Consider the following 21657-nt stretch of genomic DNA (forward strand, 5'->3'; position numbering starts at 1 on the left):
TCCCACCCCCCACCGCCCGGGGAAGGGCCGACGTCGGCGCTCGGCTCTAGGCAACGCGCGCGCCGGGCCCCGGGTCCACCAGGGCTGGCAGCGCCTGCCCCTGAGCCAGCGCGCTTTGCAATCTGAGAGTGAAGCCGCAGGCACCGCGCCCGGAGCTGGGGCGCCCTCCACCTACATCTTGCGTCCCGGCTCCTCGCGGTCAGAGCGGCGAGGTGCAGCTCAAGGAGGAGGGAAATGCGCCCTTGGGCGGAGGCAGAGCTCTGATTCTGCCGGCACTGGCTTCTTTCTGGGTCCTCTTTGCAGGTGAGGACTTAAAGGCTCAGAGGGGACACTGACAGGGCGCCTGGACATCAGGACAGGGTGAATTGGAACCCAAATTGCGCATCTGGTCGAGCGGGCTCCAGAACCCGCGCTCTCCTGCCACTCCCCAGGCGGCATGGCGGGGAGGGCCACCTCGTCGCTGCTCCTGCCCCCGGCGACCGCCTTCGCCTTCCCCGGGTTATCCTGCCCCTGCGGCGCCTGCCTGCCGCACGCACGTGCGCGCCCCTCCCGGAGGAAGGGAGCGTCTTCAGCGGCCCTATCTCGTCTGGCAGGCCAACCCCCCGGCCCCCATCCACCCCGACAGTTCTCCAGGTTTTTCTGACCTTTAGGCAACATTCCAAACGCTTGCCCAAGTCGTTGGTTACCCCCTCACCGGTCAGCATTCCTGCCTCCAGCCAGCTTTTCAAGGGCAGCTCCCCACCTGCTGCCCTTTCTCTGACCGCTGCGCACCAGCAAGCAGCCTGCACTTTCAGAGACATGGTCACCTCCTTTTAAAAGCCTCCTTGGTTTGACACTTGACAGTCTACAAAGCACTTTTCATAAGATCCACTGTGAATTGATGCTTACTGCATGCATGTGAGGGCTTTAAGTACATTGAGCTTTTCAGACAAAATCCATGAAATAAGTGGTGTCACCCGTTTTACGGGTGACATGCTGCAGCTTAGAGGAGCCCATTCATTTCTTAATCCTGTCATTAAAGCACCTTCTTTGTGCCGCACTGGACTAGGCTCTGGGGTGACAACCACTAACCGGACACACCCAAGTAGCCCGCCTCTGGGTGGTGACTGTAAGGGGAAGCTTGTCCTGATAGCGGGGTTCCAGGGACGCTCCCCAGAGGAAGTGAGGCATAGCTGCATTCCTGACAGGAGACCTCGCATAAGGGAGTGGTGCCCAACTGAGCCTCAGCCAGAAGAAGTCCTGGGGCTGCCAGCTCTGCCACATACAGTGTGGCGGGCCCTCCCTTTTGGGTCTGCAAGTCGAGAAGGTCTACCCCTTCCTCCCTTCCCCTGACTTTCTGGGAAGGGGGCCCTCCATCCCCTAAGGTCTTATTTCCTTTAGATAGATGCATTTGCCAGAAGACGGAGAGGTCCAGTTCTGCCAAAGCTGCAGGGACAGGCCTCAGGGCTGGGCAGGCAGCCCCGGTGACCTCACTGCCGGAGCAGGTGCTCGGGGGTGGGAGGGAAGGGGGTGGTTTCTACCTCAAGGTCACAACCTTTAGCTGCAGGGCCTCCTGTCAAGGACCAAGTGGCCAGAGAGCCAGGGACCAGAGCTGTCTCGCAACATGGTCCTTACCATGGTGGAGAGCGGGGGCTGGGCTAATGGCTGCTGGTAGAATGTTCCGATTCTCATTCCACTGAGTGCTGTGTGGCCGTGGGCAATGCATTTAAGCCCCTCTGAGTCTCCGTTTCATCTTTGAAATGGAGGTAATGACAGTGTTTGTCCCATAGAGGTGTTGGAGGATCAAATGAGATCATACATTTAAAAATGTCAAGTATGATAGATTTAATAAAAATTCACTGCTGTCATTATCTCCATTAGACATCTAAGAATGGGTCTCAGCTCTACCCCATGCCTGTTGGGCCACCACAGGCAGATTTCTTTGCTTCTCTGATTCTTTTTTTTTTTTTTTTAAAGATTTATTTATTTATACAAGAACCAGGGTACAGGTCAGAGGCACAGAAGGATGAGAGGATTCACCAGAGACAGAGTGGGAAGCAGAGCAGGCAGACGGACTGAAGACACTGCTGAGGGGAGCAGCGGGCGAGACAGAAGTCTGCCACGCCATGCGGGTTTCTCCCTGGCCGGCCGGGAATGGAACCCACACTGCAGAGGCTGCGGGCAGCTTCACAGGGCAGAGCTCAACCCGCTGTGCCACCGGGGAGCGTTTCTCTGATTCCTAACATTCCTGTTTCTGAGTTAGGACTGGAAACAGCTGCACCTATGAGGAAGGGACTTTAGAGAGCCTTAGGGTGGGTCAGGGGGACACTACCAGAAAGTCCTGTTGGTCCCTCTTGGGCACTGTTTGAGCTGAGCAGCATGGTGCTTGGAGGAATTCTATATAAATCCCAGACCACTATGCACTACCTCCCCCCCGCCCCCCCCGCCCCGGCTCCCCACCATGTTCAGAGCTGGGTCACTGAGGTTGACCACTAAGCTGCTTCTCTCCTTTCCATCTGGCTTTCATCTTTCTCCCTCTGATCACCTGCATCCTCCAGGTCCTGTTACACTTGCTACGTCTGAGGAAAAGGATCAAGGGAAGGGAATGTAAGTCCTGTCCCTTTTCTTGTCCTTGGCAGATCCAGATGTGGATATAACATCTGGCAGGCAGCAGGACCAGTATCTGCCAAGAGCAGCATCTCCCCAGCCCTTGCCCTATGGTGATGTCTTTGTTCCAGGTTTCCATGGTAACGGCAGACTGGGAAGATGGAGAAGAGGAGAGATGAGTAACCAGCAGAGAGCCAATGAGATGGGCCGCAGCACCGGATGATCCGTGGGACCATAGGGAGAGGCGGAGGGAGGCCTGCTCAGCATCTTCAGCTGTTCCCTCGGCCCTCCCTGCCATCTGGAGGCCTCCGCCAGGGGATGCGCTGCTGACACTGGGGAGCACTGGGTGCGGGGGACAGTGGGGGAGATACCAGAGGTAGAGGCCAAAGAAGCTGAGCCTTCCTTTATCCTTCAGGAACTGAGGCTGTGGGTGCTGACCGCCCCCACCATCCCTGCCCTCAGGACCTAAAACTGGAATTTTCTCTTTTGCTGAGTAGTGGTGGGGCTCTCTCTCCCTCTCTGCCTGCCATGAAATCATCCACTCTTAGCCGACCCTCCTCTCCACGCCCTCCAAACCCTGCCCTCCGGATGTGGTGTATTCAGAAGCAGTATCTTCAGAAAGAGGCCTGGTTCTCAATCCCAAACTTAACACTTGCGAAGTAGAGACCTGGAGCAAGCGCCTTACCCCTCCTGAGTCTCCTTCCTCCCACATGGAGGAGGCCCTCTACTTCCTGCATTTCACCAGCAGACAGCACATAAAGCCGAGCACATGATGCGCCCTTCCTCCTGGGGCATCTCCCCGAGGCAGTTGTCCCAGCACACACAGGAATGAGCCAAGGCCCTTTGAGAGCCGGAGTCAGTAGAAGAGGACCTATCAATCTCCACCCCTCCTCACTGAGGTCATCAAGTGCCTTCAAATACTGCAGAGAAGTTTCCTCATCTTGTTATAGGGCAGCCCCGATAGACAACGGGTTGTCTGACTGTGGGTCCTCACCCGGGCGCTTAAAAGGACTTATCAATACTCTACTGCAGGCACACAGGAAAGGTTAATAAAAGGTTTATTTACACTCTCTTGCTTTCTTAATAATTCATCCACAATTGGAGCATCTCCTGCCCCAGGCGCTGAGCTGGACGCCGTGAGGATCCAGGGTAAACTGGAGAGCCGCAGCCCCTGCCCTTACTGAGCTCACAATGTAGGGGTCCTGCAGGCCCCTTGGGCAGAGCAGGTATTCTCTCTGCCACGAGGAAGCCACTTCCTTGTTCCTCAAGAGTTCCAGATACTGTGGGTCTGAGGGAACAAATGCTGGCACAAGGTAGAGGTCTGTAGAGGTTAGCTTCTTAGAAATTGCTGCCTGGGGCAGAATGCTACCTGGAAAGAGAACAAGGACTCTCCCTGCCCAGGGAGGGAGGGTGCAGCCCCCAGCGGAGGGCCTCTGCCTTCCCAGAAACCTGCTGTCCGCCCTGTGGCTGACAGAATGAAGCCCAAACTCTAGTCTTGTCTCCTCTGCTTCACCAGTCTAATTTATTTATTTTTCTTTTCTTTTTTTTTTAAAAAAGATTTATTTATTTATTTATACAAGCACTGGGTACAGTCAGAAGTGGGGGAGGGTGAGAGAATTCACCAGAGACAGAGGGGAGAGCAGAGCAGGCAGGCTGATGAAGTACACTGCTGAGGGGAGCAGCGGGTGCAGCAGGAGAGGTCTGCGCGCCATGTGGGACCCTTGCGGGTGGCTGTGGATCAAACCGGCGCTGCAGAGGCTGTGGGCAGTTTCACCGCTGCAGAGGCTGTGGGCAGTTTCACAGCCCAGTGCTCAACAGCTGCACCACCAGGGGAGGCCCTCTTTTTTTTTTTTTAAAGATTTATTTATTTTTGTATACAAGAGCTGGGGTACAGGCCAGAGATGCAGGGGTGGGGGGCAGTGAGAGGATTCACCAGAGACAGAGTGGGGAATAGAACAGGCAGACAGACCGAAATACACTGCTGAGGGGAACAGCAGGTGAGACAGGAGAGGTCTGCTGCGCCATGTGGGTCAGCTGTCTGGCCGGTGGGGACCAAACTCATGCTGCAGAGGCTGCGGATTGCTTCATAGTGCGGTGCTCAACCCCTTGCGCCACCAGGAGGCCCTAACCAGTCTAATTTATTACTGAAATTCTGTGCCCCAGGTGTGGTGTGCCTGGCAGATAGTGGGCATGCATGAATGGATATTGAATACTGAGTGAATGAGTAAGTCTACGGAATTGTGAATGAGTAAGTCTACTGTTCTAGTTTTAGGGGCGCTGGAGTGAGATTCAGTGGGGTGTCAATCCTGCCCCTGTTACTTATTACCAACTGTGTGACCTTGGGCAAGTCACAGTCTTTCTGGGTCTCAATTTCTTTTTTGAATTGAGTTCTAATTGACATAGAACATTATATATTTGTTTCAGGTATACAAAGCAATGATTCGATATTTGTATGTTACAAAATGATCACCATGAATAAGTCTAGCTAACATCCATCCCCATACAGAGTTGCAAAAAATTTTCTTTTGATGAAAATCTGAGGTATCTGAAAACAGCATTTCACCATTCCCACCCAGCAGGTCTGCTAAAGAGGTAAGACAAAGTATCGAAGGTAGCTGCTCTGGAAGATAAGGTAGGATAAGCTTGGGAATGCAGCACAGCAGGCCCTCCTCTAAGGTCATTTTGTTCAATGCTGTTTTGTAATAAAACTGATGAGGGGAAAAAATCAGTTCCTGGCCAGGCTCGCTGTCCGTGGCACTGCACGCACTCCTCAGGCTGCGGGGTTTTCTCTGGGCCTGAGTGCGCCCCGCAATGGAAAGGTACCTGGTCCTGACTCGGTCTCCACCTTGCACCCTGAACTGCCAGCTCACCCAGGACCCTGAGCTGGAACATGTAGGCTGGAAAATAAATGAATGAAAACAAACTATTGTTGACTATTAAAAGTCTTTTGAATCAACAAACAACTATGAACCAGAGACACTCTATGGGGGGGTGGGGGGGGCGGGGAGGGGAGGGATTGGGGTCAAAATAAGGGGTTGCAATTGTATGGGGAATATAAAAATAAAATTTATAAAAAAAATAAAAAATAAAAAAATAAAAGTCTTGTGGTCTTCATGGAGAAGCTTGGTGATGTCTTTGTGACCAGAGATATGCCATAGGAACTTCTCTTGTTTATATCAATCAGCCTCTGGTCCAATCGGTTTTCTTATGTCCTTTCACTTAAAGTCACAGCTTCCAAGAAGCTATGGATGATGTTAAGTGAGGACTTACTGACTGGACAAAGGCTAAATAGTTCTGTTTTAACCCTCCTTTTCTGGCTGCTGTAACTTTTGGCAGAAGACCCTTGGCTTGGCCCCAAGCTCTGGCCCCTCCTGTCCCTCCAAGCCCTCCATACCCAGCCACTCTGTCCTTTTTTTTTAAGATTTCTTTATTTACACATATAAGAACTGGGGTACAGGCCAGAGGTGTGGGGGGTGGTGAGAGGATTCACCAGAGACAGAGTGGGGAACAGAACAGGCAGATTGACTGAAATACACTGCTGAGAGGGGCATGGGTGAGACAGGAGAGGTCTGCTGCACCACATGGGCCAGCTCCCTGGCCGGGGATAGAACTGGTGCTACAATGGCTGCCGATAGCTTCATGGTGCTGCATCTTACCCCCCTGTGCCACCAGTGAGGCCTGCACTATATCCTTTTGTTACCTCAAATTGGTGCTTGCCGAGATTGTCTCTTGCTGTGGGCCTAGGTAACTCTGCCTCCCCAAGCCCTCCTCTTTTGTCAGCTTTCAGCTCAACTGCTGGTTCTGGGAAGCTCATCCTCCTGGTCCTGCACTCATCCTGATTTCTTATGGCCCATTTGCTTCAGTCTGTCTTTCCCATTACCCTGGAAGCCCCGCAAAGGCTCTCTGCCATGTCCACAGAGCCTAGTACAGGGCCTGGCTTGTGAAGTGGACAGTCTCTCCAGAGCAAAGAAAGCTGCTTTTCCTCTTCAGTGTTCTCTCTCCCTGCTTGAAAATTCTGCCCCACACCACCCTCACCTGTCTTCAACTTTCCTCCTGCCAAAGGATCCTGTCTCCTGTCTTCTTTCCTCACTCTGTCCCCTAAGGTCACCAGACTGGGTCATTTCCGGGTGCAGTGGTGCCCCAAGTACTCCAAGGTGAGACTTGCCCTTCGGAGTGCCTACATGAAGCTTAAATCTCAGTGGTCACTGTCTTCTGGGACAGGACCATCCATAGGAAGTCATCAAAGCAGATTCCAGATTTGGGGCTGCCCTTGGCTTCTTCCCCAAATGACTTCTTCAGCAAGGGAAAAATTTGTCTCTGCAAAATACATATGATTCTGGATTAAGTAAGGTATAATTAGAAAGGTACGCTCAATGCTGGTAAAACAGCCCCTCATACCACCTTGAGGCCTGGGACATATTTATGTGCGATGTGACCTGGCACAAAACAGCGGGTTCAGTGGCTGCTCCCCGACAGTGCATGTCATTCAGGAGCAAAATTCTAGAAGGATTCAGGCAGCTCAGAAGGTGTGATAAGCCTGGTGGTTGTGACCACTGTGTGTGCTTAGGTGAGGAGAGCTGGCCAGCCATGGCTGGGAGCTGGCAGAGAGTGGATATTGGCCTCAGGAGTCTGGGACCAGGTGTGTTCCAGGAAGCAGGTGCAGAGCCAAGGCTGTCAGTCCAGCCTTGGCCTTTTTTGGGGCCCTGGGATCTTAGGATTCGCTGGGGGTCAGTGGGTGCAGCACCCCTGAGCTCCACATTAAATAAGAACACTAGATAGGAAAAGGAAGGAGTCATTTACAGAGAAGACTAACAATGAGCACAGCTAGTGTGCATGGTAACAGATTTCTCTTTCTAGAGGGGGATGAACAAGGACTCAGAAGGATGGGGTCAGGAGGGGATGGTATCTGACGAGTAATGGGATTGTCCAGTGCAGGGGCAAGAAGACCAAGTGGGCATTGCAAGCCAGGGACTGCCTCATGTCTGGTCACTCACCTGATGAACCCGTGACTGAGCTGTCGGGAGTGGGGAGGAGATGGGCAGTAGGGAGCAGAATACCAGCCTGAACATGGCTGGTCAATCTCTCCTAGCCTGTTTCCTTTATGTGATGGGGATAGTAATGTCTACCTTTCAGGGTTTTTGGAACAATCGAGATCATGAGCATAGAGAAGCTTTGCTTGCTGTAAAGTGTGGTGCAGGAGACTCCAACCTCCCTGCAGCGTTGACCAAGTGCCAGGCACTAGAGTTAGTAGCTTTCTGTCTTTCAGCCTCATAATCCTGATATGTGTACCTGTCAGTGACGTCGCACCGTGGCCTTCATCCCTAACTTACAGGGGAGCCAGGGTTTGGACCCAGGCCACTAGCCCCGGATCCTGTGTGTCTTGCTCTGCTCCACACGGCCTTGCCATTGCCTGCCTTGCTCTGCCACTTTGGGCCAGTCTCTCCCCTTTAGTGTCCCCAGTTTCACGGCAGGGAGTTGGGCCAGATGATCTTTTTCATTTTTCTTTTTTTTTTTAATGGAAATTTTATTTTTATATTTCCCATACAATTACATCCCCCTTATTTTGACCCCAACCCATCCTTTCCCCGTCCCCCACCCCCATAGAGTGTCTCTGGTTCATAGTTGTTTGTTGATTTTGATATTTTCTTTCTTATAGTTATTCTTTTTCCTGGTCTCTTATTTAAGTTTTCTAGATTCCTGCTATGAGTGAGACAGATCTTTTTCATTTTTCAAGCTCTGGCTGTCTGTGGTTCAGGAGAGGAACTTCCAAGTGGGGAAAAGGGTAAGGTGGGGCCAGTCTGAGGAGAGGACAAACTTTTCCAGTGCCCTGTCCCAAGCCTGTCCCTCCGTCACTGGCTAGGCTGGCAGCCTCCCCTTTGCCCTACAAGCTGTGAGGCCAAGGGAGCAGGTGCTCCTCAGCCCCAGCCTGAAATACTCACTGGTCACTGAGGGTCACTGGGGCCTGAGCACCGGACAGTCAGCCGATGGTCAGGCCCACACCATCTGCCTCAGAGGAGCAGACCCAGAGGGCGGCAGGGTCATGGCCTGCTAACCCACACCTTTCAGTCTCCACCCACCCACCATTCCTGAGCCCCCGCCCCCTCACCCAGGGTCCGTTTATCTGGGCACCAGGCCTGGTCTAGGGCTCAGGGACATGGCTATTTCTAGATGCCCTCCCTGTCTCCTTGGCCTGGGCCTCCAGCCAGCTCAGGACACACACCCACTCACGCACACATACACACACACACACACCTTCACACATACAATCTCTCTCTCACTCATTAAACTTGACTGCCATTGGCTTGACGCCTGGACGTCCGTGTCTGATACTGACAACCAGCTAATGACCCCAGCCTGGCCCCTCTCTTACAGAGAGGAGGGAAAGGTGGACGCATCTATGGGCCTTCACAACACAGAGCAGCTGCCATTCGCCCCAGGGCTGAGCACGGATCACAGAAGGACCTGCTGGGAGGCTCAGGAAAAACTTTACACAGCGGTAAAGTTTGGGCAGGCCCTCATCAGGGCCCCAAATAGAAGGTGGACACACAGGAATCTGCCAGCTGTGGGAAGAGGAGATGGGAGGGCAGAGAAGAGAGGTTAAGCAAAGATGCTATTTTCTTGATCGATCTGTGATGAGGGCAGAGGATAAAAGCAGGATGTGAGAGGGCCTCCCTGGTGGCGCAGGCAGTTGAGCGCCGCACTGTGAAGCTGCCCACAGCCTCTGCAGTACGGGTTCGATTCCGGCCAGCTGGGGAGAAACTCACATGGCGTGGCAGGCCTCTCCTGTCTCACGCGCTGCTCCTCTCAGAGTGTATTTTGTCAGTCTTTCTGTTCTGTTCCCCGCTCTGTGTCTGGTGAATCCTCTCACCCTCCCACGCATCTGGCCTGTACCCCGGTTCTTGTATAAAAATAAATAAATCTTTAAAAAAAAGTAGCAAGGGCGGAGACTGGGAAGTGGGGTTAGAGGAGTCAGGAAAAGGCCTGGCCCATCATGGGGGAAGCCGACCTTTCCCCTGAAGTCGCTGAGGGTTTGGGGTGCTCGTCTCATAGGGAGAGTTCTCAGGCTTTCTGTGGAGGTGGGCTGGCGAGGGGCGAGTAGCCACTTCAGTCTGCTCATCACGACGGCCCCGGCACGAAGCGGGAAAGGAGAGGGAACACACCTGTCCTGTGAGGGCCTGACCTGGCACCGCACACTCTCTCTCCGTGAGAGATTGACCACATGGCCACATCACGCCATAGGCAAGATAGGGAAACATGTTCATTATTCTGCCTGTTAGTCTAGAAAAAAGGAGAGAATGGAGGGTGCACACGGCAGTTACGCCTCTCCCTCAAGTCAGGTTTTCTGAGTGACACCCCCTGCCACTCCCCAGCCGTGTGGGCAGGCCTGCGCCATCGCCTCCCCTGACAGCCCAGGACAGGAACACACCAAATCTAAACAGTCAGGCAGTGGGGAGACCCAGTGCTGTCTATGGTTTCTGAAGAGAGGGGTGCCTGGGCGCTGGTGCCCCCTGAGCCCCAAGGCAGAGCTACACAGCCCTAGGGGGCTGTGCACAGCTGGGCCCCCATTTGTTTAGCCCCCTTCCCTTAAGCCCATGGTTCAGCCAAAGGGCAGAATTCTAGGAGCAGGGCTTGGGGGTCCTGGGGAAAGAAAGGTTGATGTTGGGGGGAATTCAAGAATAGGAGGCTCCAAAAGGTACCCTCGGACCCAGGAGTTTCCATCCTGGAGCTCCTCTCCCTCCAAGGGCAACAGATCTCCCAGGACCTTGAGGTGTAGGTTCGTTTTGATCAATGGCCTCTGAAGCAGAGCTCAGACTCCTAATTACTGAGGGACCCCAGGCCTCAGCCACCGGTGCCCCTCTCTGGGTCTGGAGCTTCCATTGGAAGCTGGGGGTTGCTTATCCCCGCCTTCCTGCCGCGTGGCTGCGAAGATTAGATGTTAGTCCTGACTCTGGCATCGGGTTGCACCTGCCGCCTGACCTGGCGGCCCGAGAGGGGTTGCAGCAGGTGGCGGCGCGCCCCCTCCTGGGGACGGGAGGCATTGCAGCCCCTGTGGGCTGAGCTGCTCGCCTGCCCTCCTCACTTGGCCTGGGCTGCCTTTTCCAGGCTGCGAATTAGGACGGTCTAAGAAAGCTGAAAAAGCAAAACGGTACGGTTGAGGGTTCAGGAAAAACGAGAAGCTTAAAGCGAGAGAGAAAGGTGTCGAGGTAGCTCCGGAGGGATGCATTCTCCCCATATTCAAGCAGAGATGGGAGCCAGGCATAAGGCTCATAACTCATAAGGCTATGCCTTATTCATCGCTGTCCCCTCCCAGGATGCCATATAGACCCCCGCAGAAAACAGGTCAGCTGCCCGAGTTCAGTGACCAAGCTCCAGACCCAGGTCCCCGCCTCTTGCCTCTGGTGTCCCCCCTTGCTCCTCCTGGGTCTTCATGAATCTCTCCCCACGTGCCACATCCCCATCAGGCTCTGTTAGGGGAGATCTGAAAGACTTCTTGGGAGGGAAGGACAATGAACTGGGAGGCAGGAGACTATGCTGTGATCTGGGGCAAACCACCTGCCCACCGGAAGAATCTCTCCCTCTGAGTAATGTGGTTCGAGAATGACAGAATCCTGTCTTCAAGCAGGTTCTTAGATGGAAGTCCAGGAGATGAAGCAAACAAGATGGAGGTCCATCAGTGGAAGCCAGGAAGGGGTCTGGAGCCTACTTGTGGGGTCCTGGTGGTCAGGGAGGCCAGCTGGAAGAGCGTGGGCATGGGCGCCTGTATGGTAAGGTAAAAAATCAGGCTTTTCTGCCCTCCCGCCATCAGGATAGATGAGGGAACCCTGTGATCCTGAATGCATGCCTGATGGCGGGCACCTGAAGTGGGTACACCTGTGCTAAGACTGTGCTTTTTAAGGGCTGCATCACAGGGATGCAAGAAGCCGAGAAAGCAGCAGCAGAAGCCGAAAAAGAAGCAGCCCGAAGCAGAAGCAGAGAACGCCAGAGAGCCCAGATAGAGTGAAGATTTGCTGGGGGCTGGGAGGCCTGCCAGCCTCCCAGCACCCCTGCTTGCCATATGCCTGGTGAACCCCAATAAAAGACCTGCAAAAAACCACTGAGGACTCTGACTCCTCCTTTACCCGGTCTGCATGGGATCAGAAAACCTGCACTGTGGCCTGTCCTGCCCTTTACAGCGCCCCACCCACTCTGCATGCCAGCCTGCAAGGCCCAGCTGAAAACGAGGTGCCAATCCTCCTCCTCCTCAACACTTGTTCACCATTTACCACTATTCTAGCACTTTATAAATTCTAACAGCTTTAATCCTCACAACCTGTGCAGTAGATACTGCTATTTACCTCTCTTTTACAGATGAGGCAACTGAGGCCTTATCCGAGAGCCAGGTCTGAGCCAGCCTGTCTGCTGCAGAGCCTGCTCTGTCAATGGTGGTGATTTGGGCCAGGACTGGCAGGCACGGGGGACCCCATGGTGCCAGGACCTGCCCCTGAGAGCTCAAGGCCTCTCGTGAAGTGAAGTAAAAAAGACAACTCTGATGCAGCATCAACTTGACAGTATCTATGGACAGTCCAGGGAGACCTGATGGCGGGACTGCAGAAACAGGCAGTGACCTTTTTTTAAAAAAAGGATTTATTTTTTTATTTATTTATGCATACAAGAGCTGGGGTGTAGCCAGAGTTGGGGGGAGGCAGTGGCGAGAGGATTCACCAGAGACAGAGTGGGGAGTAGAACAGGTGGATCTACTGAAATACACTGCTGAGGGGAGCAGCGGGTGAGTCAGGATAGGCCTGCTGCGCTGTGTTGGTAGCTCCCCGGCCTGTGGGTCAGCTTCCTGGCCGGGATGGAACTCCTGCTGTGTGGCTGTGGACAGCTTCATAGTGCTGCCGCTTAACCCCTTGCGCCATGAGGGAGGCCCCTCCTTTCTTTCTTTTTAAATTGTCTCAACAGTGGGCGTGGCCAGGTAGCGATGGCCAGTTAGGTAGACCTTCTCAGTGAGGGGATGAGCGGGAACCTGCCCCACCAGTCCACTCGACCCGCTTTGTAGCACAGCTCCTCTGCGCCCCGCCAGCCGCGCCCATCCTCCGGCTCCCCCAGGTGAACCAGGTGTGGCCCCAACGCCCGACTGTACCCGGTGACCCCGCCCCTGCAGCCCCTGCCGCGTCTGATTGGTTCATTGCTCCTCCTCCAGACATTTTTAGGATAACTCCTGCCTTTGTTAGCCTGAGCTGTTACTTACAGCCATCAAAACCCTGATTTAAGGCACATACATTGGAAAACATCAAAGAAAAGTCAGTACTACAAAGCCCCAAATGTGCTGGCTGTATTGTCTTTGTTGAAAAGGACAGACTCCAAAGCCAGAGTTACCCGTGTCCAGAGTATCTTTGGGGAAATACGAGGTCATCAGTCTCTGTCCTGAAAGTTCTTCCCACAGCAGAGAGGACTTCCCCAAGGAGAGATGTGGCCTCCCTGGTGGCGCAGGCGGTTGAGCGCAGCGCTGGGCTTTGAAAAGGACTTTATGAAACTTGGGTTGGTCCAGTGTTGACAACAGGCGCTTCAGAAACCAAATGCACACGTTTTATTCTAGCACTTTATAAATTATGTGCATACATTTATTATAAATTCTGCTGATATAAAGGGTGTACAACACAATATGCAAACTCTTGATTGTAAATTCTGCGGCGCAGGTAGAGTCTCACAGAATGCTTTTGTTAAATTTTGCTGACTCATATCTAACCAATGGTTGCTGTTCAGCCAAAATTTGCATTTGCAGTCTACTGAAACTTTTCATAATAAATTGATAGTAATTTAATCTGCTGCATGACTCACTGTTACACTATTTTCATCCTCCTACAAATATATTCTTTAACTGAACTTTCTTTCAGTTTCAGCACTAGACACACAGTTTAGTTTGCACTATTAATATTTTGTCCATCACTTTCTTAGTCTAGAGAATCAGTCAAACAAACTGAGTCCCAATTTTCAGTGTCTTCCAATTCTTGTGTTGTAAATACTCCCACGTTGGGCGACTTGAAGTTACCAAATGTGATATCAGCCAACAGAGTTGGGAAGAGAAACGCAGAGGGACACCATTAGGTGAAAGTTCCACTACACAGAGGTGATGGGTGACCTCCAGAGAAAATATTACAGGGTAGAAGGAGGGACACCCAGGTCCTCCAAACTTGCCCACTCTAAATAGGTTCTGCCATCCACTACATAAAAACAAACACACTCTTGGTGCATGAGACCTTCAATAGAAAATAATTTTAATACAATGAGTGTGCAATAAAGAGACGAGAAAGAATATAGTTACCAAATGAAGCACCCAAAATTACCCATGCCCTCGTGGATAAATGCCCAGCCAAACAGGGTTGGCCCAAAGCAGGTCCGTTGAGGCCCAAAAGCTTGCCACAAGTCTAAGCCACCTTTTGGTGGGGACCCATAGAAAAAGGGCAGAAAGGACCAGGCAAGTCTGGGAGTAAAGGAGCAAAATCAACACCCAAGTCAAGATAAAGTCTGCCATTGTCAGCCTCCCTACGGGTCTCTCATCCACGTCTCTGTGTCTTTCAGGTGTCTCCTTCCATGTCCCCAAGTCCCTGGTACAAGTCCAAGGAGGAGAAGTGAGCACAGCTTCTTCACCTGTCTCTGCTCCACGTGCCTCCTCCTTGGGTTCCAACCACCAGTGTGTTCTTCCTGAGCTGGTGGCTCAGGAACCAGGGGTCCAGACTGCTGAAGGGCTTATCAGTCCTCTTCTCAGAGCTGATGGCTGCGTGCACTAGTGGGCGCTGCAGATCCCAGCCAGGAGAGTGGTCTCTGTGCCCCAGAGCCTTAGTTCAGCCCACCAGGGAAAGGAAAGGAGAGGACTTGTTGAGGTCATTCTAAGAACCAGAGACTGTTGGCACTTGACCCGGGCCTCTTGGCAGCAGTCAGAAGCACTCCCCACTCCCAGCTGAACGTCCCCTCCGCACCTGCACACGCACATGCGCACACGCACACACAGCAGGGAGAGGAGACCACCTGCACCCCACAGCCCTGAGCCACGCACCACCCATCCCCGCTCTGTTCAGGGCCCCTTCCCTTCCTGCTGCTTCCCTGTCATCAGCACAGATCTGTGGCTCAGCAGCTCCTCACACTCCATGTGCTCTGTCTGTGTGGGGAAGAGGTGGGCCTGGCTAAAGGGAGGTGGGCAACTGTCCGGCCAGCTGCTGGGCTCAGACCAGGCTACACAGCCCTTTGTGCTTCCGCTTCCTTATCTGCGAAGTTTGTGTCACGTGGCTGTTGAGAGGATCAAAGGAGGTGGCCCCTCAATTCGTGGAAACCTGCAGGAGCATCTGAGGGAGAAGAGAGCCACGCCCACTTGTGGATGGCAGAGCAGAGCCTCTGAGAGGTCACCATCGGCAGCAGCCGTGGAACTTTCTGGTGAAGTGCCAGGGGACCACTCGGGCCTGAGAAGTACTTCCCCCCCACTCCCTCTGGGTTGTCTGCAGTGGGGTGGAGCTAAGGCCCGGGGGGCCTGTGTACCCCATGTGCCTGCACTGCTCAGCACCCTTGTTCTTTTACCTTTGAATGAGCCCTGCAGAGCTGGCATCTCTCCCCCATCTTCTGGGTTATACTGGAGCCCACAGGAATCTTCTACTGAGTTGGGGCTCACACAGTGGCTTGGGGTCATTTGGTGGGTCCCCTCTGGGCTCAGCCTGCCACTTTCAGGGCCATCTCAGGCCCTCACCACTCAACCCAGCCTTTCTCCCCTTCTGGCCCTGGGAGGCCTGCAGTCTGTCCAACAGACCACCTGCTTTATTAGGAGGGGGAGAGTAGGAAAGGGCAGAATATCAGGAGAGAAACAAACAGGTCAGTTACATCCAAACACAATTCTGGAGCAAAGAGCCACTTTCTGCTCTAAGTGGGGTGTTGCAGCGATGAGCAAGCAGGCACTGTCCGTTCTCTCAAGGGGAGCTGGAGGGGCAGACGGGAATGGTCATAATGGCGACCACATAGGGAGCCCGACTGTGCGCGAGGTCCCGTGTCATCGCTTTTACTACTTCCAATAACATGATGATGGGAGAGCTGCTATTATTACCAGTTTATAGTTGAGGAAATAGAAGCACAAAGTGGTTAGTAAATTGCCCAAGCTAGTAGCTAAAAGGGGTAGAATTCAAATCCCTAATAAAATTAAACAAGGTCATGGGGTGGAGAAGGGCTGGCTCTGTGTCCAGCTCGAGCAGGGGGTGGTGGGGGTGGAATAGCTCTGGTGCTTCCTCAGTGAGGAGGCAGTCTTTGAGCTGAAGTCTGCCTAATGATATGAAGCAGCCATGTCTACATCTGGAGGATGAGCACCCCAGGCAGAGACAACAACAGCAGGCGCAAAGGTCCTGAGATGAAAATGAACTTGATTTTGGGCCTTTCCGGTGACGCAGCGGGGTGAGCGCAGCGCTGTGAAGCTGTCCGCTGCCTCTGCAGTTGGGTTCCATCCTGGCCGGTCTGATCCTGGCCGGCTAGAATCCCACATGGCGCAGAGACTTCTCCTGTCTCTCCTGCTGCTCCCCTGAGCAGTGTATTTCGGTCCTTCTGCCTGTTATGCTCCCCGCTCTGTCTCTGGTGAATCCTCTCACCCCCCACACCTCTGGCCTGTACCCCAGCTCTTGTATAAAAATAAATACATCTTTAAAAAAAAAAGCAAAAGAAAATGAATTTGATTTTAACCAAGCCACTGAGGATAGGAGGGTTGGCATGAAGGAGAAAGAATGGTAGGAGGTAAAGAGAGGAGTAGAGGGACACAGATTGGCAATATAAAGCTCCATTAGCTGACCCAAGGGGCCATCTAGCTGATTTAGCTACTCTTGGCCTCAGAGTCACTGCCATGGCTGGCCAGTCTCAAGGCATCCGGCAGGTGCCACAGCCCAAGAAGCGATTACTGAGAAGGTGTCTGCAGCTCAAAAGCAAAGGAAGCAGAGGCTGAAGCAGCCAAGGAAAGCAGCTCTGGCTGAAATTGAATAGCACCACCTGCAGAGGGAGAAGGAGGTCAAGGCCAAGGAAGGTTCCACTCTGGGATCCCGTGGCATTTGCAGTACTGAATCAGAGACCCAGAAGATGACCTACGTCTGGCAGAACAAGGGGGACATTCTGGAAACCTCCTGGCTTTGGTCTGTGACATCTGACCAGGAATCCATAAAAACTATCCCATAAATGGATAAGGAAAGAAGAAAGAAACTCCTGCTCCATGCATTGGCATTTTGATGCCTTTATGGAACATGACGTTTTAGCAAAGCTTGATTTATATTCTTGTGAAATGGCATGATTTCTCTGTAGTATAGAGTAGACCCCTTCACTTTTTGAGGACTAGCAAATCTAGTTCTTTGCACAGACTTAGACCTTATCCAAAGATTTCATCTTTTTACCTCTGATTTTTTAGAAATTTCGGGCTCTGGTCTGTCTCCTATGCCTTTTTAGCTCAAGCAACATACATATCTATACTGACTTTTTCTTTCCTAGCTGTAATAAAAAAAAGACAAGTTTTTTAAGGAAAGATATTGAATATTTTTTCCCCTAAAGCTTTCTTGAAAGTGATATCTGTGAAAAAGTGGTAAACATTTATTTGTAACCCATGTGAAGCAGCAGCCAGCCTGAAAATCGTCTTTTCTTTTTTTTTTTTTAAAGATTTATTTTTATTTATTTATACAAGCACTGGGTACAGTCAGAAGCGCGGGAGGGTGAGAGAATTTACCTGAGCCAGAGCGGGGAGCAGAGCAGGCAGAAGGACCAAAGTACACTGCTGAGGGGAGCAGCGGGCGGCAGGAGAGGTCTGCGCACCATGTGGGACCCTCCTCTGGTGGCCGGGGAGCAGCCGGGGATTGAACCGGTGCCGCAGAGGCTGCAGGCAGCTTCACAACCCAGTGCTCAACCGCTGCGCCACTGGGGAGGCCCTGAAAATTGTCTTTTCTAGCTGAGGGGTAGGACAATGAATACTAATAGAATTGGCTGCTTTTACTTTCTCTACCTCAAAATTACTAGAGGATAGAACTTAAGAACCTGTTACATGTTATTACTTGGTGTACTCACAAGCATTTCAAAATAAAGACTCTTTGTCATGCAGAACATCCTCCCAAAACTGCACCAGGGGGTTGCAGTCATCCTGTCTTTTCCCTTGGGCACCCTTGGCCCAGCACAGCCAAGTCCTATGCCCATGAAGCCCTAAAGTCATTTTCTCTCCCAAGGGTCTGGTCCAGTGCTGGCAAAGGCACTTTGAGTCATTAAGATCATCCACCCTTGATGGTCGGGGCCCTGAGCCAAGTGACCCCAATAGCTGCCCCCAGCTTCCTGGCCTGACCTCCTCCTGGCCTTCCCCAAGGACAGGAGCAGGCCCTCTTAGGGCACTGATTAGCACTTCCTCTTCTGGATTCCAGGGCTTTCTCTTTGGCCCCAGTCAGGGAAACAGCTCCTTCCAGAGATTAGGCATTGCCCCTACCCCTCCTAACTCCCCCAGAGCCTGAGTTTGCAGCTGAGGCAGCTGAGTTTGCAAGCACATGTCCCAGGGCCTCCTGGTCCTGCCCATGGGAATTTTACCCCAGTGCTTTTGTGACTTTGCTTGGAATGCTCTTTCAACTTATGTTTACACTGAAAATTCCTTCTACCTTCATCTTCAAGGTGTAGAAGATTAGTTCCTTTCTCTTCTTCCTTCAGGTCTTTTCATCCATTCATTCATTTCATTTGTACTCTGCACATGCATTCATATGGCCAGCACTGGGGGTGTCAAGGAGAGACCCCGAGGTCAAGTAGTGTATCTCTCTGTGTGAGCGAGTAGACGTAAATAAGCAGGACCGGTCACATAATTGGTGAGGGCCAGCACAAGAAAAAAATGCAAGATCCCTTGTTTAAACACGATTAGGAATTTCAAAACGGTGACACCAGAGCATCAAACCAGTGGAGGGGAGCGTCCTGACTGCAGGGCCTTTCTGCAGAGGTAGCGTATCCAAGAAGGTGCCCTGTGAACACAAGGCAGATCTGTGTGGTGCCAGTTGAGCCTGGGAGTCAGTCAGGAGGAGGGATTCTTTGTGGAAACTGCAAGTTGTCCAGACAGTGGTGAGAGAAGGAACCGTGGCACAGGTAGGCTCAGAAGGTTCAGGGCCTTCGTGGCCAGGCTTGGGGGTTGGGTCTTTATTCAGCGGGCAGTGGGGAAACCATCAAACATTCTAAACAAGGGTTGATCGGGTTTTTTCCTACAAAAGAGCATTCTGTAACTAAGAAATACAGATTCTAAACCTGAAAAAATATAAATAATAATACAAAAAGCATGAAAGAAGTTCAATTTCATGAGTCATCAAGCAAATTAACACTAGAGTTTTTGGCATTTTCAAAAATATTGTTTACAATATGAAAATGTTGGAAATGACTTTAGTCCACACTCTTCAGGCTGGTGCCCTTGTCCTCACATGTAGCAAGTATAACACGTAGGGGTGCTTTGGGGTTCACATGATGACACGGGGCATATTTAAAAGGGGTTGATTTTATCTGATGACAAGTAATTTTTTTTTTTTTTAAAGATTTGTTTATTTATACAAGCACTGGGTACAGTCAGAAGTGCGGGAGGGTGAGAGGATTCACCAGAGCCAGAGCGGGGAGCAGAGCAGGCAGACTGATGAAGTACACTGCTGAGGGGAGCAGCGGGCGGCAGGAGAGGTCTGTCGCACCATGTGGGACCCTCACCCAACGGCCAGGGATTGAACCGGTGCTGCAGAGGCTGCGGGCAGCTTTGCAGCCCAGCGCTCAATCGCTGCGCCACCAGGGGAGGCCCGGCAAGTAATTTTGAACCACATTTTTACGTTGAAACAAACAAGGCCCTTCATACCACTAAAGCGGCCAAAATAAAAAACACAGACAATGTCAAGTGTTGGTAAGTGTGGAACATGCGGAAGAACTGGACCCCTCACCCTCTGGTGGTAGAAATGTGAAAAGGCACTGGGGACCTCCCTGATGGCGCAAGAGCTGAAAACACAACGGCTGAAGACACAACCTATGAAGCTCACTGCAGCCACTACAGCACAAGTTCAATCCCGGGCCAGGGAGGTGACCCACGTGGTGCTGCAGACCAATCCTGACTCGCCCACTGTTCCCCTCAGCAGTGTATTTCACTCAATCTGTCTATTCTATTCCCCACTCTGTCTCTGGTGAATCCTCTCACCCCCCAAAAAACTCTGGCCTGTACCCCAGTTATTGTATGCATAAGTAAATAAATCTTAAAAAAAAGAGAGAAATGTGAAAAGGTACAGTAGCTTTGGAAAAATGGGTTGGCAATTTTCAAAACATACATACAAAGCATACAGTTACCACATGCCCTGTAGTTCTGCTCCTAGGTACACACATACTCAAGAGAAATAAAAATGCATGTCCACACAATAACTTGTAGAGGAACAGTCATAGCAACATTACTCATATTGGCCAGAAAACAAAAGGAACCTAAATGTCATTCAACTGATGAAAGGATCGACAAATTGTAGTACAGTCACCCCTTGGGATCCATGGGGTATTGAGTTTCAGAACACCCACGTTGGATACCAAAATCTGAGGATGCTCAAGTCCCTTGCACTTGACCCTCTATATCTGCGGGTCTGAATCCTCATAGTTAGTTGAATCTGTGAATGTGGATATGGGAGGCCAACTGTGTGTACTGAAAAGAATCTGAATATAAGTGTACCCATGCAGTTCAAACCTGTGTTGGTCAAGGGACTAGGACAATGGAATATTATTTGGCAATAAATAAAAAAGAATGAAGCATTGACACCTGCAACAATAGGGATGAACTTGAAAACATGTTAATTGAGAGAAGACATTTACAAAGGCCACTTATTGTATGGTTTTATTTTACAAAATATCTGGAGCAGGCAAATTCATAGAGACAGAAAGCAGTGGTTGCCTGTGGGTGGAGGGGGGATTGAGGAGTGACAGCTTAATGAGTGTGAGGTTTCTTTTTGGGGTGATAAAAATCTAGAATTGATGGTGGTGGTTTCACAACCTTGTGAATGTACTAAAAATCACTGAATTGCGCACTTTAAAATAGGTGGGTTTTATGGACTATGAAATATATTCCAACAAAGCTATTTTTAAAAATCAAGGCTATGGTATGGCAAATTATTCCAGGTTGCTTAGGACTGCAGGTTTTTCTGGGACATGAGACTTTTAGTGCTGGAACCAGGAAATGTCCCAGGCAAAAAACAATGAGTTGGTTAATCTGTCTGCAATGCTAATGTTACATTCATTTTAATGATAAAATATAAGAATTTAAAGGAATTTCCTACACAGTTAATTAAAAGTACCACGGGGGGAGGTCAAGGAGCACTGACCTAAATTGACAAGAGGACCTAGTTCATTCATTCATTCATTCATTCATTCCTCATTAGAATATGAGCTATAAGGGCAAGAGTTTGGTCTGTTCTTCACTGCTATACCCTCAGGGTCTAGAACTGTGCCTGGTGCACATTGGGCACCCAAAATGTTTGCTGAGGGGAGCTGTGTGCTGGCAGTGCCTTGGCTCCTAAACCACCTCATGGAACGTTTACTAAACAGAAAATCACTAGTGAACAAATGAAGGAATAAGATAATTTCAGAGAGTGATAGCGGTCATGAAAAAATCAAGCAACATGAGACGAGGCCTGATTTTGCCTGAGTGGCCCAAGGAGGTTTGCTGAGATGACCTCTTTGAGTGAATGATGTCCCCTGACACAGCCCCAGTCAGTGCTGTACAGAAGACAGGAAAAATGCTCTTGGTGGAACATTCCATGAAAAAGCCAGGATATAAAAACATTCATCTAGTGTGAGTCCAAACTGTGTTTTAAAAGGATTGAAGCATTAAAATAGATTAGAATAAGATCTATAAAAACAACTAGAGAGTGGGAACCCACCGGTGGTTTCTTTCTAGTTTAAAAAAAATATTTCTGTATTTTCCTAATTTTCTACAATGCCCGTGCTGGGCCATGCAATGCCCTGCCAGCAGCGGACCTGGGAGTGGTGATTCTGTGCCACCCAGATGAATGAGGTCCCTGCTCTGCTAGAACAGGCTACGGCTTTACAACTGGGAGAAAGCCAGAG

General features: G+C 51.1%; 1 pseudogene; it reads left to right on the forward strand.

The window, feature by feature from the left end:
• The first annotated feature begins 16435 nt into the window (after positions 1 to 16435).
• LOC119237132 (V-type proton ATPase subunit G 1-like) lies at positions 16436 to 16769 on the forward strand (annotated as a pseudogene).
• Positions 16770 to 21657: the final 4888 nt, after the last annotated feature.

The sequence above is a fragment of the Talpa occidentalis genome, unplaced genomic scaffold, assembly GCF_014898055.3.
Source record: "Talpa occidentalis isolate TD23 unplaced genomic scaffold, MPIMG_talOcc4v2.1 talOcc4.9, whole genome shotgun sequence".
NCBI classification, from domain to species: Eukaryota; Metazoa; Chordata; class Mammalia; order Eulipotyphla; family Talpidae; genus Talpa; species Talpa occidentalis.